Source organism: Lampetra planeri, chromosome 27 (genome assembly GCF_965212315.1).
Source record: "Lampetra planeri chromosome 27, kcLamPlan1.2.h2, whole genome shotgun sequence".
Taxonomy (NCBI): Eukaryota; Metazoa; Chordata; class Hyperoartia; order Petromyzontiformes; family Petromyzontidae; genus Lampetra; species Lampetra planeri.
The window spans coordinates 4,015,772-4,031,039 of record NC_136133.1 but is presented as its reverse complement, the minus strand read 5'-3'; the positions used below and the strand labels follow the sequence as shown (position 1 = coordinate 4,031,039).

The following is a 15,268-nucleotide window of genomic DNA, read 5'->3' as shown; positions in this document are numbered from 1 at the left end:
AATCGATTAATCGCAATTTGAAACAATGCGATTAGCAAATCGCAAAGGCTGCCATTTGAAAAGTCCTATTAATTTCTAGATTTGAAGCTTTCGTGACTGCAAGGATTCATATTCTTGGGTTTTTTTTCGGTAAAGTCACGTAGGTAAAAAATAAAATAAAAATCACGACGTTTCGGAGGCAACACAAGCCTCCGTCTTCAGGTGGAACCGTCACAGCACGCTCGCTGTACTTGATACACTTGATACAGCGAGCGTGCTGTGACGGTTCCACCTGAAAACGGAGGCTTGTGTTGCCTCCGAAACGTCGTGATTTTAATTTATTTTTTATTTTTATTTTTTTCTCCCTATTACTTTCTTATTGGAATTGTTTTATTTTTGCATTATTATTATAACTTTTTTTTTTATTTAACTTAACAATTGCTCTATGTTTGATTGTTCTATTTCAATTTAAAGTTTCAAATAAATTCATGTTGGAAGCAATTCATATCTTTTAAGTTCTCATCCTTGCATTCAAATATATAGAGCGGCTCATATTTTGATGGTATCACGTGGTAATGCTACATCACATGTTTTAAATCTATTACAGAGTGAATATTGAACTGAAGCTTTACTTTAAACATTTTAATCGCAAATCGCAGTCGCAATATCTGTCAGAAAAATCGCAATTAGATATTTTCCCCAAATCGTTCAGCCCGAGACCACGTGGGTCGGCAAACGTGCAGCTCTGTTCATGAACTGGCTTCGTGTGACCGTTACTTACCAAGGACCCACCACCAACACCACCACTACCACCACCACTACCACCAACACTACCATCACCAACACTACCACCACCACCACCAACACTACCACCACCACTACCACCACCACCACTACCACCACCACTACCACCACCACCGCCACCACCACTACCACCACCACCACCACCACTACCACCACCACTACCACCACCACCGCCACCACCACTACCACCACCACCACCACCACCGCCACCACCACCAACACCACTACCACCACCACCACCGACCTCTCTCTCGTGTTCACCACGCAGTAGCACTGCGGCACCTTGGAATGTTGAGTCGTCTTTTTTTTTGTTTTTACCGAATTTGAACAAAATTTATTTTTGCCTCTTCTTGTCATGTTGGTTGGCGATCCCTGCCCTGGGCGAATACAACTAAACTAAAACTATTAAACAATGTTTTATTTAACCAGGTAGGGCCCACTGAGCTATATAACTCTCTTTGTTTTCAAGAGCGACCTGGTTATCACAAATGACAGCTCAACGAAAGTGGCTTATCACGTGGAAGTGTACAGCAGCCACATGCTCGAAACGCGCGATGTGCAAATGTGGAGGAGAAAAAACCGGAGGATCTGGAGAAAAATCCACGCTACCACGGGGAGAAAGTGAGAGAGAGAGACACGCAGACTCCAAATATACAGCAGCAGGCATCGTCAGGGTCGTGGTCGAACCCACGACCTCCTGTATACCAGGCGAGGTATTTAACATCCCCTAGCCACTGTGATGATGAGAGAGAGAGAGACACGCAGACTCCAAATAAACAGCAGCAGGCATCGTCAGGATCGCGGTCGAACCCACGACCTGCATACCAGGCGAGGTATTTAACATCTCCTAGCCACCGTGATGATGAGAGAGAGATACACGCAGACTCCAAATATACAGCAGCAGGCATCGTCAGGGTCGCGGTCGAATCCACGACATCCTGTATACCAGGCGAGGTAGTTAACATCTCCTAGCCACCGTGGCACCCGAATGAAGGACGTTTGACGAAAACAACAACAACAACAACGAGCGGCCCTAGAAAAGCGCTGTTCCCTGTCGTGTTCACGTTGCACGGGGCTTGAAAATAAACCCACTCATCGCTAATTGATTGCTCGAGCCCCCTTAGGGCGTCTGACCCGACTCGCTGACGCAACCGGCAGCAGAGTGAATGCCTTAGCCCTGACCCAGATTTTTCTTTTGTGTGTGGGGGGGGGGGAGTGCGTTGGGGGTAAGCAGGAGTTTCATGTCAGCGTTCTATTTAACCCACATTTCCCTGGCAGGGACAAATGAATAAATAAGCGTGAGGCGTCGACTCACATTTGCCGAATTAAAAGAAAATCAACTCGTGGCCATCGATAGCTTATCGGTGTTTCGCGAGCGTCCGTGGAAACGCGGTTATCGACGAGGCTAAACAAATAAACGCGGGTTGCTTCGTTGCCGGTGACACGGGAGGGCACAGGTGGCTCTTACTCATTGCGATTCTGTTCGCGAATTTGCAACGATTCCTCCTCCCAAGATGAAGGTGCGACTCTGCAATGTCGTGCTCACGTGGAGACGAGAGAGGATAGGTGGGCGAGTGCGTGGAGGGGAGTGAGATGAGAGGGGAGAGGTGGGAGATGAGAGGTGGGCGAGTGCGTGGAGGGGAGTGAGATGAGAGGGGAGAGGTGGGAGATGAGAGGTGGGAGAGTGCGTGGAGGGGAGTGAGATGAGAGGGGAGAGGTGGGAGATGAGAGGTAGGAGAGTGCGTGGAGGGGAGTGAGATGAGAGGGGAGAGGTGGGAAATGAGAGGTGGGAGAGTGCGTGGAGGGGAGTGAGATGAGAGGGGAGAGGTGGGAGATGAGAGGTGGGCGAGTGCGTGGAGGGGAGTGAGATGAGAGGGGAGAGGTGGGAGATGAGAGGTGGGAGAGTGCGTGGAGGGGAGTGAGATGAGAGGGGAGAGGTGGGAGATGAGAGGTAGGAGAGTGCGTGGAGGGGAGTGAGATGAGAGGGGAGAGGTGGGAAATGAGAGGTGGGAGAGTGCGTGGAGGGGAGTGAGATGAGAGGGGAGAGGTGGGAGATGAGAGGTGGGCGAGTGCGGGGAGGGGAGTGAGATGAGAGGTGAGAGATGAGAGGTGGGAGAGTGCGTGGAGGGGAGTGGAGTGAGGTGAGAGGGGAGAGGTAGGAGAGTACGTGGAGGGGAGTGAGATGAGAGGGGAGAGGTGGGAGATGAGAGGTGGGAGAGTGCGTGGAGGGGAGTGAGATGAGAGGGGAGAGGTGGGAGAGGTGGGAGATGAGAGGTGGGCGAGTGCGGGGAGGGGAGTGAGATGAGAGGGGAGAGGTGGGAGATGAGAGGTGGGAGAGTGCGTGGAGGGGAGTGAGATGAGAGGGGAGAGGTGGGAGAGGTGGGAGATGAGAGGTGGGCGAGTGCGGGGAGGGGAGTGAGATGAGAGGGGAGAGGTGGGAGATGAGAGGTGGGAGAGTGCGTGGAGGGGAGTGAGATGAGAGGGGAGAGGTGGGAGATGAGAGGTGGGAGAGTGCGTGGAGGGGAGTGAGATGAGAGGGGAGAGGTGGGAGATGAGAGGTGGGAGAGTGCGTGGAGGGGAGTAGAGTGAGGTGAGAGGTAGGAGAGTACGTGGAGGGGAGTGGAGTGAGATGAGAGGGGAGTGGCAGCCAAGGAATGAAACGCGTCTGAGATGGCGTCTGTCGGGGAGATGGAGCGATGAAATCAGCTGGTGTGCAGATGCTACATGGATCGACGCATCGCTGGATCGTGAGTGCTGGCATTCGTTTGGGGAGGCCTTCATCCAGCAGTGGATTGCCCATGGCGGCTGACTATCACGTGATGGTGGTGGTTGAACACCGTGGATGAGATGAAACGGTCAGTCTGGTGGACCAAGTCCTCTCAAAATGGAAGCGAGGGATCAGTAAGCAAAGTTTCACGGAACGGTAACCATGGTAGGACTGATGGAAGAGTGAGTGGGTGGGTGAGTCAGTGAGTGGGTGAGTTAGCGGATGGATGGATGGATGAGTGGGCGGATGGGTCAGCGAGTGAATGAGTCGGTGGCATTCAAAAGAGAGAGAGAGCACGCTGCAGAGGACATCCAGTGCGGAGATGGAGCAATGAAACCAGCTCGCGCGCAGGGACCGTGAGAGAGGTGGCTCACTGGGTTACATAACGTCAGCCTCTGTTTTTTTTTTAATCCTTTATATTAAGTTCACTTGCTTGCTTGCTTGCGCGCTTACGACCGTGCAAATCTTTCGGTCGTTTTTTAACCCACTTCCCGTGATTCAATCGAGCTGACATTTTCCAAACAGACTCGTTGTGGGTGACAATTTATTTTCGTGAAAATGTTTTTTCCATAACTTTACACTTTTTAGGAAATTTGTTTAAATATTTAATTACCAATTGCTTAATGGTGGCAGGCAATCATCTGACCCATAGGTGGCAGCCATCTCAAGCCAGAGGACGAGAGGACTCTAGCCGCCACGCATATAAAGGATTTATAGTGAAAAACTTTGTTTTTACGGGTTAATTTTTTTAGTTCTTCCAACAGCGCTGTCTCTCTGCCACTGCTACATTTGAACACATTTACCCCCCCAAAAAACATCTAAATTCACTGACAACAACAACAACAGCCGAACATGGATTTGCCCTCGCAGCAGCGTGCGGAGATTAACGATGTGAGGATGAGAGAAAGAGAGAGGAGAGAGAGTGAAGAGAGAGATAGAGTGGAGAGAGAGACATTTGACTTTTAAAGAACTTTTATTGCCGCCAGCAGCAACAGCACTGGAGGCGATTCTGATACGAAAAACACAAAGTCACCAGCAAACAAATGACAAACGCTATAAATCCACGCGTTGTGGCACTAAATGCAGCGCGCACAACACGAAAGAAAAGTCACGTGGTGGTGGTGGTGGTCATCGCACACGCCACGGTGACGAGCGAGCGCTTCAGAAGGTGAACACGAGGGTGCCGTTCACCCTGGTACAGAGGGCTTTTCGGGCTCCCCAGCGTTCGAAGAAGACGTGCACATCATGTGTGTGGTACATGGCGTGCTCCAGCCGGAGCCGCGCCTTGAGCAGGCTCCTGAACACTGGAAGCACAGAGCAGCCGTCAGTGTCACCTTCCAGCATCTTTTTTCTCGTTTTGTACACAGCCATCTTTGCCTGAACACAGGCGAAGTTGGCGAGGTCATGGCGCTTGTTAGCCAGGTAAGGCACCACCCCATATACAAAGCTGCTGTTGTAGAAGGGCACCCCCAGTTTCCTGAAGATGTCCCCGAAAAGGCGGAACATTGGTTTGAGCCGCTGGCAGCGTAAGTACTGGTGGGGCAGATCCTCCCTGGCACCGCAGGAAGTCTGAGATTCGGCTGATCCACACGGCCGATGGCAACGTGCAGTGTGCCAACCTCCACTGGAGGTCACCACAGCGTTTGGCTACGGGGGAGACTTGTACATTTGTTTCCACTGGGTGGCGGCCACAATGAGGGGAGAGAAATGGTCTCTCCATTTTGTGTCCGGTAGGTCGGCCAGGTCCCAGGAATGCAGCGCCTTGACACAGCACGTGTAGAGCGCCTTGACACAGCACGTGTAGAGTGCCTTGAAACACAGCACGTGTAGAGTGCCTTGACACAGCACGTGTAGAGCGCCTTGACACAGTCACGTGTAGAGCGCTGTGTTTGTGGCGCTCTTCAGGGGCACGTTCCTGCAGCCTCGGAGCTTCAGTAGCTTGCCGGAGTCACTGTGGCCAGGGGGGTGCGCGCAGGAGACGTACAACTCCAGGAAGGAGGAGGAAGGGGGGGGGGCCGCCACCGTCCCCCGGCGCCTCCAGCTTCAGGCGCAGCTCCTTCATGGCGCGGAGCACGTCCCAACAGATTCTCCCCGGCGAGCATGGAGCAGAGTCCCCTAGCGGTGCTGGCGATCTCAGCTGCGGTCTTCCACTTGGGCTGGTGGGCCTGCACGAGGTGGAAGACTGTCCGCAGCCCTGCTGATGTGAGGCGTAGAGCCAGGGTCCTCTCCCCTCTGATACCCTGGAAGAGGCCGTTGCAGAACAAGGGCTCGTTCAGGAACTGCGCGAGGTCGTAGTGCGCCATGCGCGTTCTGCTCCACTCGAAGCTCCGCCACGCGTCCAAGAGGCTCTGGTGATAACCTGGCAGCCTCGTGTAGTCGACCAGGCTCAGGTCCCTCAGGAAGAGCTCCTGACCGTACCCAGGCATCCCCCTGCATTCCGCAGCAGGGCGAGGGCCGGCGACTTCCAGGGTAGCTCCTCCCGGTCGTACAGCAGCCGCCTGACTGCCATGAGCCTGAAACTCATGACCCTGGCGGCGACGTCCACCAGACCCTGGCCGCCCTCGCCCACCGGCAGGCAGAGAACGCCCGGCCTGAGCCAGTGCTTCCCATGCCAGACGAAGTGCGCGAGTGAGCGGTTGACTCGGGTGAGTTGCCAGGCAAGAGGCTGGAGGGCCTTGACAGAGAGAGAGTGAAGAGAGAGTGAGTGAAGAGAGAGAGTGAGTGAAGAGAGAGAGAGGATGAGAAATAGTGAGGAGAGAGAGAGTGAGGAGAGAGAGTGAGGAGAGAGAGAGTGCGCGCGTTTGAAGGAGCTGCGGGCGTGGGTTGGGAGCGTAGGTGGGCGATGAGAGAGGTTAAAGAATTAGCGAGGGCCATCGGTGGGGGTAGAAGGTTCTGGCAACATAAAAAGCACAACTGCTCAGCCCATGGTGTGTGTCTGGGGGGGGGGTGTCGATAACGTGGCGCGAAGTACGCACGCGAAGAACACAGAAAGACATCGTGTATGGGGGGCCATCCATTTAGAACGTACACACGGAGGGGGGAGTGGGGGTTAACCCAAATGCGTTCACTTGCATATGGGGGGTCTGCTGACAATGTACGCACGCATAGAAAACGGGGGGTGGGGGGGGGGTGTGATGCCTCGATAATAATTAGTCGAAATTGGCCTTCAAATGAGTTAGATCGTCCGGCGGTGGACTATCTGTTTGCTGAAACACGTTAATGTTATAAATCCTTGATCGTTTCTGCGTGGATTAAATATCGGCCGTTCTATAGGTTTCGGGGGGAGGGGGGTGTAAAAAATCCACGTGTGTACAGGGAGTGGGGTAGGGGTCAGGGTTTGACAGATTTTTGCGTACCTACTAAATGGATGGCCCCGTATTGCCGAGTTGAGGTGGGTGGTGGGTGTTCAAGTTCAAGTTCATTTATTAGGTACAGCCCTGTGAGTCATTCGGCTCTTGAATCGGGTGCAACCGCAACAAACAAAAAACAAAAACATGAACAAAAAAACATCTTCAAGTGAATATGTGACTGAGTGCAAACAGAGAATCCAAGAAAAGACAGCAAAATATTGCATAAAAAAACACCTTGTACACCAACGCTGTGTGCAAAAATCCCAGTGGGTGAACGTGAGTGGATAGCCACTGCTCGGAACACACTCAAAGACTAAGATGCCTTCCCCCCCCTCAAAAAAAAAATCCCAGGATAGCGCCGATGTGAAAGCCTGTGCCGTGGCAAACGCGAGGGGATGGCGGGTGGCTAACACCACACCCGGCCGCCTTTGTCTCCCCATCGCTGGCGTTTCGTGCGCCGGGTAACTCGCTCGAGGCCGAGTCGACCTAGGGAGAGGCCCCAGGACCGGTTCTTATATGATTCGTCATTGGTCGTGAGCGTGTGGGGGGGGGGGGGGATCCGAAACGTCGGCGTAGTCCGTTTCGTAGCGCATTGCGGCGCTAACCGCTGCGCCACCGCTCCCGCCCACACACAAAGGCAAAGATCCCCCGTGTAGCCTTTGAACAGAATGATGGGGCAAGTGCTGTTAGCGAGCACCCACAGACAGACAAAGACAAATATCCCCCGTGTAGCCTTTGAACAGACTGCTCGGGCAAGTGCTGTTAGCGAGCACCCAGACAGACAAAGATCCCCCGGGTAGCCTTTGTACAGACTGCTGGGGCAAGTGCTGCTCACGAGCACCCACATACAGACAAAGACAAAGATCCCCCGGGTAGCCTTTGTACAGATTGCTGGGGCAAGTGCTGTTAGCGAGCAGCCACAGACAAAGACAAAGATCCCCCGTATAGACTTTGTACAGACTGCTGGGGCAAGTGCTGTTGGCGAGCACCCACAGACAAAGACAAAGATCCCCCGTGTAGCCTTTGTACAGACTGATGGGGCAAGTGCTGTTGGCGAGCACCCACAGACAAAGATCCCCCGTATAGCCTTTGAACAGACTCCTGGGGCAAGTGTTCTTAGCGAGCACCCACAGACAAAGACAAAGATCCCCCGGGTAGCCTTTGAACAGAATGCTGGGGCAAGTGCTCTTAGCGAGCACCCACAGACAGACAAAGACAAAGATCCCCCGGGTAGCCTTTGTACAGACTGCTTGGGCAAGTGCTGTTAGTGAGCACCCACAGACAGACAAAGATCCCCCGGGTAGCCTTTGTACAGACTGCTGGGGCAAGTGCTGCTAGCGAGCACCCACAGACAGACAAAGACAAAGATCCCCCGGGTAGCCTTTGTACAGACTGCTGGGGCAAGTGCTGCTAGCGAGCACCCACAGACAGACAAAGATCCCCCGGGTAGCCTTTGAACAGACTGCTGGGGCAAGTGCTATTAGCGAGCACCCAGACAAAGACAAAGATCCCCCGTATAGCCTTTGTACAGACTGCTGGGGCAAGTGCTGTTGGCGAGCACCCACAGACAGACAAAGACAAATATGCCCCGGGTAGCATTTGAACAGACTGCTGGGGCAAGTGCTGTTAGCGAGCACCGACAGACAGACAACGATCCCCCGGGTAGCCTTTGTACAGACTGCTGGGGCAAGTGCTGCTAGCGATCACCCACAGACAGACAAAGACAAAGATGCCCCGTGTAGCCTTTGTACAGACTGCTGGGGCAAGTGCTGTTAGCGAGCACCCACGCACAGACAGACAGACACACAGACGGGACCGCACTTACGTAAGCGCGCATCCGCACAGGCCGTCACTTGCTTGGCTTGTTCCACTCGATCACTTGCACCTCCCCCCGTTTCGTCTTAGAACCGTTCGCTGTCGTTGCTGCTGTTGCTAATAATGATGATGATGTCGCCGGTTGTTGTTATTGTTGTTGTTGTGTGTGTGTGCGTTCATTCGATGGGGAATGAAGATCGGGCAAAAACGAGGATGGAGTCGTTCCTCGAAGGGGAGGGGGGCGCGGGGGGGGGAGGGACGCGGAGGGGGATTTTTAGAATCCGTGGGCTCCGGCGTGCGGCTCGCCAGCCTGGGCGTCTGACCCACTTTCTCTGGCAGGCGGCGGCAACCGGATTGACCCGAATAGACGCGCACTAAACACAGATCCACCACCACCAGTACCGTGTCCACCACCACTACACACAGTGTTCACCACCACCACTACATTGTCCACCACCACCACCACCACTACAGTGTCCACCACCACCACTACAGTATCCACCACCACCACCACTACATTGTCCACCACCACCACCACTACAGTGTCCACCACCACCACTAATTGTCCACCACCACTACATTGTCCACCACCACCACTACAGTGTCCACCACCACCACTACATTGTCCACCACCACTACAGTGTCCACCACCACCACTACATTGTCCACCACCACCACCACTACAGTGTCCACCACCACCACTACATTGTCCACCACCACCACCACTACAGTGTCCACCACCACCACTACATTGTCCACCACCACTACTACAGTGTCCACCACCACTACACACAGTGTTCACCACCACCACTACATTGTCCACCACCACCACCACCACTACAGTGTCCACCACCACCACTACAGTATTCACCACCACCACTACATTGTCCACCACCACCACCACTACAGTGTCCACCACCACCACTAATTGTCCACCACCACTACAGTGTCCACCACCACTACATTGTCCACCACCACCACTACAGTGTCCACCACCACTACATTGTCCACCACCACTACAGTGTCCACCACCACCACTACATTGTCCACCACCACCACCACTACAGTGTCCACCACCACCACTACATTGTCCACCACCACTACTACAGTGTCCACCACCACTACACACAGTGTCCACTCGACTCCCGTTCCCGTAGCGTGCCCATGCGTCAACAATCGCGAGTGAAGCCTTCCACCATCAACACGTTCGTCAACGACAGAAACCTGCCACAGTTATAACGCACACGGGACCAACTACAAATGTGAACGTCTCATGCGGAACACGAATTATCTGGGGCGATGTGTGAAATTCTCAAACCCCGCCACGCCGTCCATGATTCCGCACAATCTTTAGCAAGAATTTGTTTTAAGGGTGACAGATACTTTATCGATTTAAAGCTTTCGTGACTGCAGGGATTCATCTTCTTGGTTCTTTCGGTAAAGTCACGTAGAAGGGAAATAATAAAATAATAAAAATTAAACATAATAAAATACAATTCTCACGACGTTTCGGCCACAACGCAAGCAGCCGTTCTCAGGTGAAGAACAGGTCTGTCGGACGCTGTCTTTCAGACAGCCCTGTTCTTCACCTGAGGACGGCTGCTTGCGTTGTGGCCGAAACGTCGTGAGAATTGTATTTTGCTATGTTTAATTCTTTTTATTTTATTATTTCCCTTCTACGTGACTTTACCGAAAGAACCAAGAAGGTGACAGATACTCTTTGGTTCTTTCGGTGAAGTCACGTAGGTAGAAATAAAAGAAAATAAATCACGACGTTTCGGGCGCAACACAAACATCCATCATCAGGTGGGAAAGCAAAGTTCTGGAACACATGTGTTCACCGGCGTGGGTGGTAGCGATCTCTGCTCTAGCCCCAGTACTGCAACTCATTTTCATATTTACTCACTTTTAATGTTCATAGGGTCTCGTCTCATGCAGATTTGAATCTCAAAACGCGGCACATTTTCCCACCTGATGACGGACGCTTGTGTTGCGCCCGAAACGTCGTGATGTATTTTATTTTATTTCTACCCACGTGACTTTACCGAAAGAACCAAAGAGCATGGATTCCTGCAGTCACGAACGCTTCAAATCAAGATTGGTGAACAGAGATAGTCACCGAACAGCCCCCACGTATCGTTGCTCGCCGTACCACATTGTTTTTCGATTTAAAGCTTTCGTGACTGCAGGGATTCATCTTCTTGGTTCTTTCGGTAAAGTCACGTAAGAACCACCTGAAGACGGCTGCTTGCGTTGTGGCCGAAACGTCGTGAGAATTATTTTATTATGATTTATTTTTATTATTTTCCTTCTACGTGACTTTACCGAAAGAACCAAGAGGACACATTGTTTTTGTTGTTGTTGCCAAAATATAAAAAAATTATCTCCAAATTTGTGAAGCCGCCCTATCGAGAAATATCGATTGGACCCCCTTTACTCCCCCCGCAATTAATTTCGGACAACTTTAAAGGCAACTGGCGACTTTAAAGGGAACTTCTCTCCGATAGCGAACCCGAGAAGAGTTTCAACGCGCTCCACGTTTCGTTCCCCATTCGTTGTGCATGCTCCCCCGAGTAAAACGTGCAACGTCGTGCCAACGTATGTGGCATGACGTTGGACCCAGAGCCGTCGTCCCTAGGGGGTACACGGCGAAACGGGGCGAGAGGAACCCTGGCCACGTGCTTTGGGGGGGGGCTCCGTGCTTTGGGGGGGGGGCCCCCCACAACACCTTCCCACAACACCCCCCCCATGGACTGCCCTGGTTGGACCTGTTGGGCCACCACCAGCCCAGAGTTGGGCTCAACATTCCACGTTTAGATTATTTTGCTGATGTAAAACGTCCGCACTTCGTTGAGCTTTCGTTTGTGGCCAGGTCGCTTCTGAAGAAGCTAATAGCTCGGTGGGCTTCGCCTGGTAATAATACAACAAAAGTGTTTAATTAATTTTAAAAAAAGTTATTATACTTTACACTCCTACCGTGTATTGTATAGTTGTGATAACGGTCTGACCTGCCCCGAACTGTATATCTGTGAAGAACAGCTTCATAGCTCATAGGATTCCTCGAGTATAAATAAACATTCTGATCTAGATTTGAAGTTCTCGTGACTGCAGGGATCCATACGCTTTGGTTCTTTCGGTAAAGTCACGTGGGTATAAAATAAAATAAATTAAATCACGACGTTTCGGGCGCAACACAAGCCCGTGTTGCGCCCGAAACGTCGTGATTTAAAACATTCTGATGTCTAGTTTCATTGTTTTTTTGACACATTGCATTTGGTCGGCAATCACTTCAAACCTTCCGATTGCGAGCTGCACTCTCTCCCTCTACCGGTGAGCCATGTGCTCTACCCGGCTATTGCAGATAGCGAAAATCGATGGGACATGGACCCGCCCGCTTTAGCGCCAGGCCCTGGCAAGCCAGGAGGTTGGCAACTCGTCGGGAGAGAGTTTCACAAATTTGTGTGTGGGGGTAAGAGCTTTATAGTTCATCGGATTCCACCAGTGTAAATAAGTATTCTGATTCGGTTTGATCCACCAATCCCAACCCTCCCCCAAAGTTCTGGAACACAGGCGTTCACCGGCGTGGGTGGTAGCGATCTCTGCTCTGGCCCCAGTACTGCAACTCATTTACATATTTATTCACTTTTAATGTTCATACGGTCTCGTCTCATGCAGATTTGAATCTCAAAACGCGGCACAATTTGTAACGCACGCACGAGGTGCGAGAAACCAGAGACAAGCATCCAGCACCGGCGCTACCAACAAATGCCCAAGCTTTGCGGTCCTATGTTTGGATGTTTGGCCAACTCCATATGTTTGAGTGATTATACACGTGGGAGGAAACCAGAGTACCTGGAGAAAACACACCAAAGTAAAAGTTAACTATGTTTTTTTTTGTTTACCAGGTAAGCCTCACTGACCTATATAAGCGACTTGGCCACACATGTTAGCACAACGAAGTGGCTTATCATCACCTGGGAATGTGTAGCAGTAGCCAAAAACTTTAAACGCGCGTTGTTGACTCTAAATGTGGAGGGAACACCCGGAGGACCCGGAGGAAAATCCACGCGACCACGGGGAGAGAAAAAGATCGACACGCAAACTCCAAATATACAGCAGGCGTCACACACTCACTCAATCTACAACAATTCCCCAAGCTATGTTATCCTATATTTGGATGGTTTCCCAACTTCCAATACCCATCAGTTGGGGGGGGGGCGAGAGGGGGCCTCCCAACCAATCGGCAGACAACTCGGCAAGACACACACACACTCACTCTCCAACAATTTCCCAAGCTCTGTTATCCTATATTTGGATGGTTTCCCAACTCCCAATACCTTACCGGTGGATGGGGCCTCCCACCCAATCGGCAGACAACTCTGCAATACACTCACTCAATCTCCAACAATTTCCCAAGCTCTGTGATCCTATATTTGGATGCTTCCCCAACTCCCAAACAACCGCAACGGCAAAACACACAAACGCACACACTCCAAATTGGCGCCCGACTCTATCCGTTAAAGCAAAACGCTCTGGGGGCACAACGCGGCGTCCCTCTCCCGTTACGTAATCGACGCTCCCGTACCACGCGGCTCCCTGGGGGCGTCTCGAGCACCCCAAAGTTGTTGGCGACCAGAGCAGGAAGTTGTTGTGGTTGGCGAGTGGTGGTGGTTGGTGGCGGTGGTGAAGATGCAATCGCGAAGCGGCGTGCGGGGGTGCGTGAATTTATGATCAAAGTTTGAGTCGTGGTTGCGTGGTGTGTTGGTGGTGGTAGTGGTGGTGGTGGAGGGGTTGAGCCATACTTCACCCGGTGGGGAGAGGCTTAAGACGGCGGTTTCGATGTCGTGGGTGGACACCGCCTGCCAAGCAGCAACCCGGGTGTGACGGTACAGTAACGACACCACCACCACAACAACCACAACATAACCACAACAACAACAGTAGCAGCAGCAACGATTATACCAATAGCACACAAGGAGCGTGTGTGTGTAATGATGATGATGATACGTGATCGTATTTACCTGGTCGACTATAAGAATCGCACCGCCAAAACTTTGTGTTGTTGTGGACGAAATCTGATCACGGCACTCGCTCGCACCGGATTATAAGACGCGGCCTCGGACTCTATTTTTCTTCCGATAGATACAAATCAATAGATTTGTGGTGGGGGGGGGGGTTCCCCCTGAAATAGATATATACGTGTTTAAAACGAATAAACGTCGTATTTTGTGTTTACTTCTGTGCGCCAAAGTCGACGGCGAGTCAAACAAAAACCCACTAAAATCACCACCAACATCATCATCATCCTCATCATCATCCTGGGTGCGTCTGATGACCCAGTGCCAGGCGACGTTTCGGGCAATGCCCCTTCGTCGTTTATAGTTTTGAATAGTTTGATAAGTGAGGAGACACAGTCGGGGTGGGTGGTGGAGGCTTTTGTTCGCTGCAGCATCTATCTCGGCCTACCAACTCACCAGAGCAGTGTGGTGGGTTTTGTTTCGTTACGAATGTACTCTGAATTAAGGGTCATTGCCCGAAACGTCGCTCTTATATATTATTTTAAAGACATTGTTATTGAAGTAACTTGTTGAGTTGTTGTTGGTTTTTTTCCCGGCACCGCTACCCAACTTGCAAGTCGCTTTTACCGACTTATATTTGTGTGCTGTGAGGCAGGGTCGTTGCTCGAAACGTCGCTCTTATATATTCTTTTAAAGACATCATTATTGGCGTAACTTGTTGAGTTGTTTCTAGATTTGAAGCTTTCGTGACTGCAAGGATTCATACTCTTAGGTTTTTTCGGTAAAGTCACGTAGGAATTTTTTAAAATAAATAATAGAAATAATAATAGAAATAAAATAATCAATCACGACGTTTCGGAGGCAACACAAGTCTCCGTCATCAGGTGGGACCGTCACAGCTGAATTTACTGTCTTAAGGTTGAGTTGTTGATTTGTTTTTCCCGGTACCGCTACCCAACTCGTTTTTGCCCACTTATATGTGTGTGTGTGCTGTGTGCTGTGAGGCAGGGTCGTTGCCCGAAACGTCGCTCTTATATACTATTTTAAAGCCATTGTTATTGGCGTAACTTGTTAAGTTGTTTCTAGATTTGAAGCTTTCGTGACTGCAAGGATTCATACTCTTAGGTTTTTTTCGGTAAAGTCACGTAGGACATTTTTAAAATAAATAATAGAAATAATAATAGAAATTAAATAATAAATCACGACGTTTCGGAGGCAACACAAGTCTCCGTCATCAGGTGGGACCGTCACAGCTGAATTTACTGTATTAAGGTTGAGTTGTTGATTTGTTTTTCCCGGTACCGCTACCCAACTCGTTTTTGTCGACTGTAATATTTGTGTGTCTGTCTGCGTGTGTGCTGTGAGGCAGGGTCGTTGCCCGAAACGTTGCCTAATTTTTTCACTTATTTTTCTCTCTCGAGACCACCGCAGTGTTATTGACATAATGCGTTGAGTTTTGTGTTTGTTGCTGTTAATTTTGCTTGTTGCAAACAAATTTGCCGGTGCAGTCGTGGCATCACCACGTCACTTGTTTT

At 51.0% G+C, this 15,268-nt stretch overlaps 1 protein-coding gene across 1 annotated transcript in view; it reads right to left on the bottom strand.

The window, feature by feature from the left end:
* BMAL1 (basic helix-loop-helix ARNT like 1) overlaps positions 1-8,963 on the bottom strand; it is a 43,204-nt gene extending 34,241 nt beyond the window's left edge. Inside the window, exon 1 of the mRNA XM_078607269.1 lies at positions 8,726-8,963. The gene's annotated coding sequence lies outside the window, so the exon portion shown is untranslated. The remainder of the gene's footprint in view (positions 1-8,725) is intronic.
* Between the last annotated feature and the right edge of the window lie 6,305 nt (positions 8,964-15,268).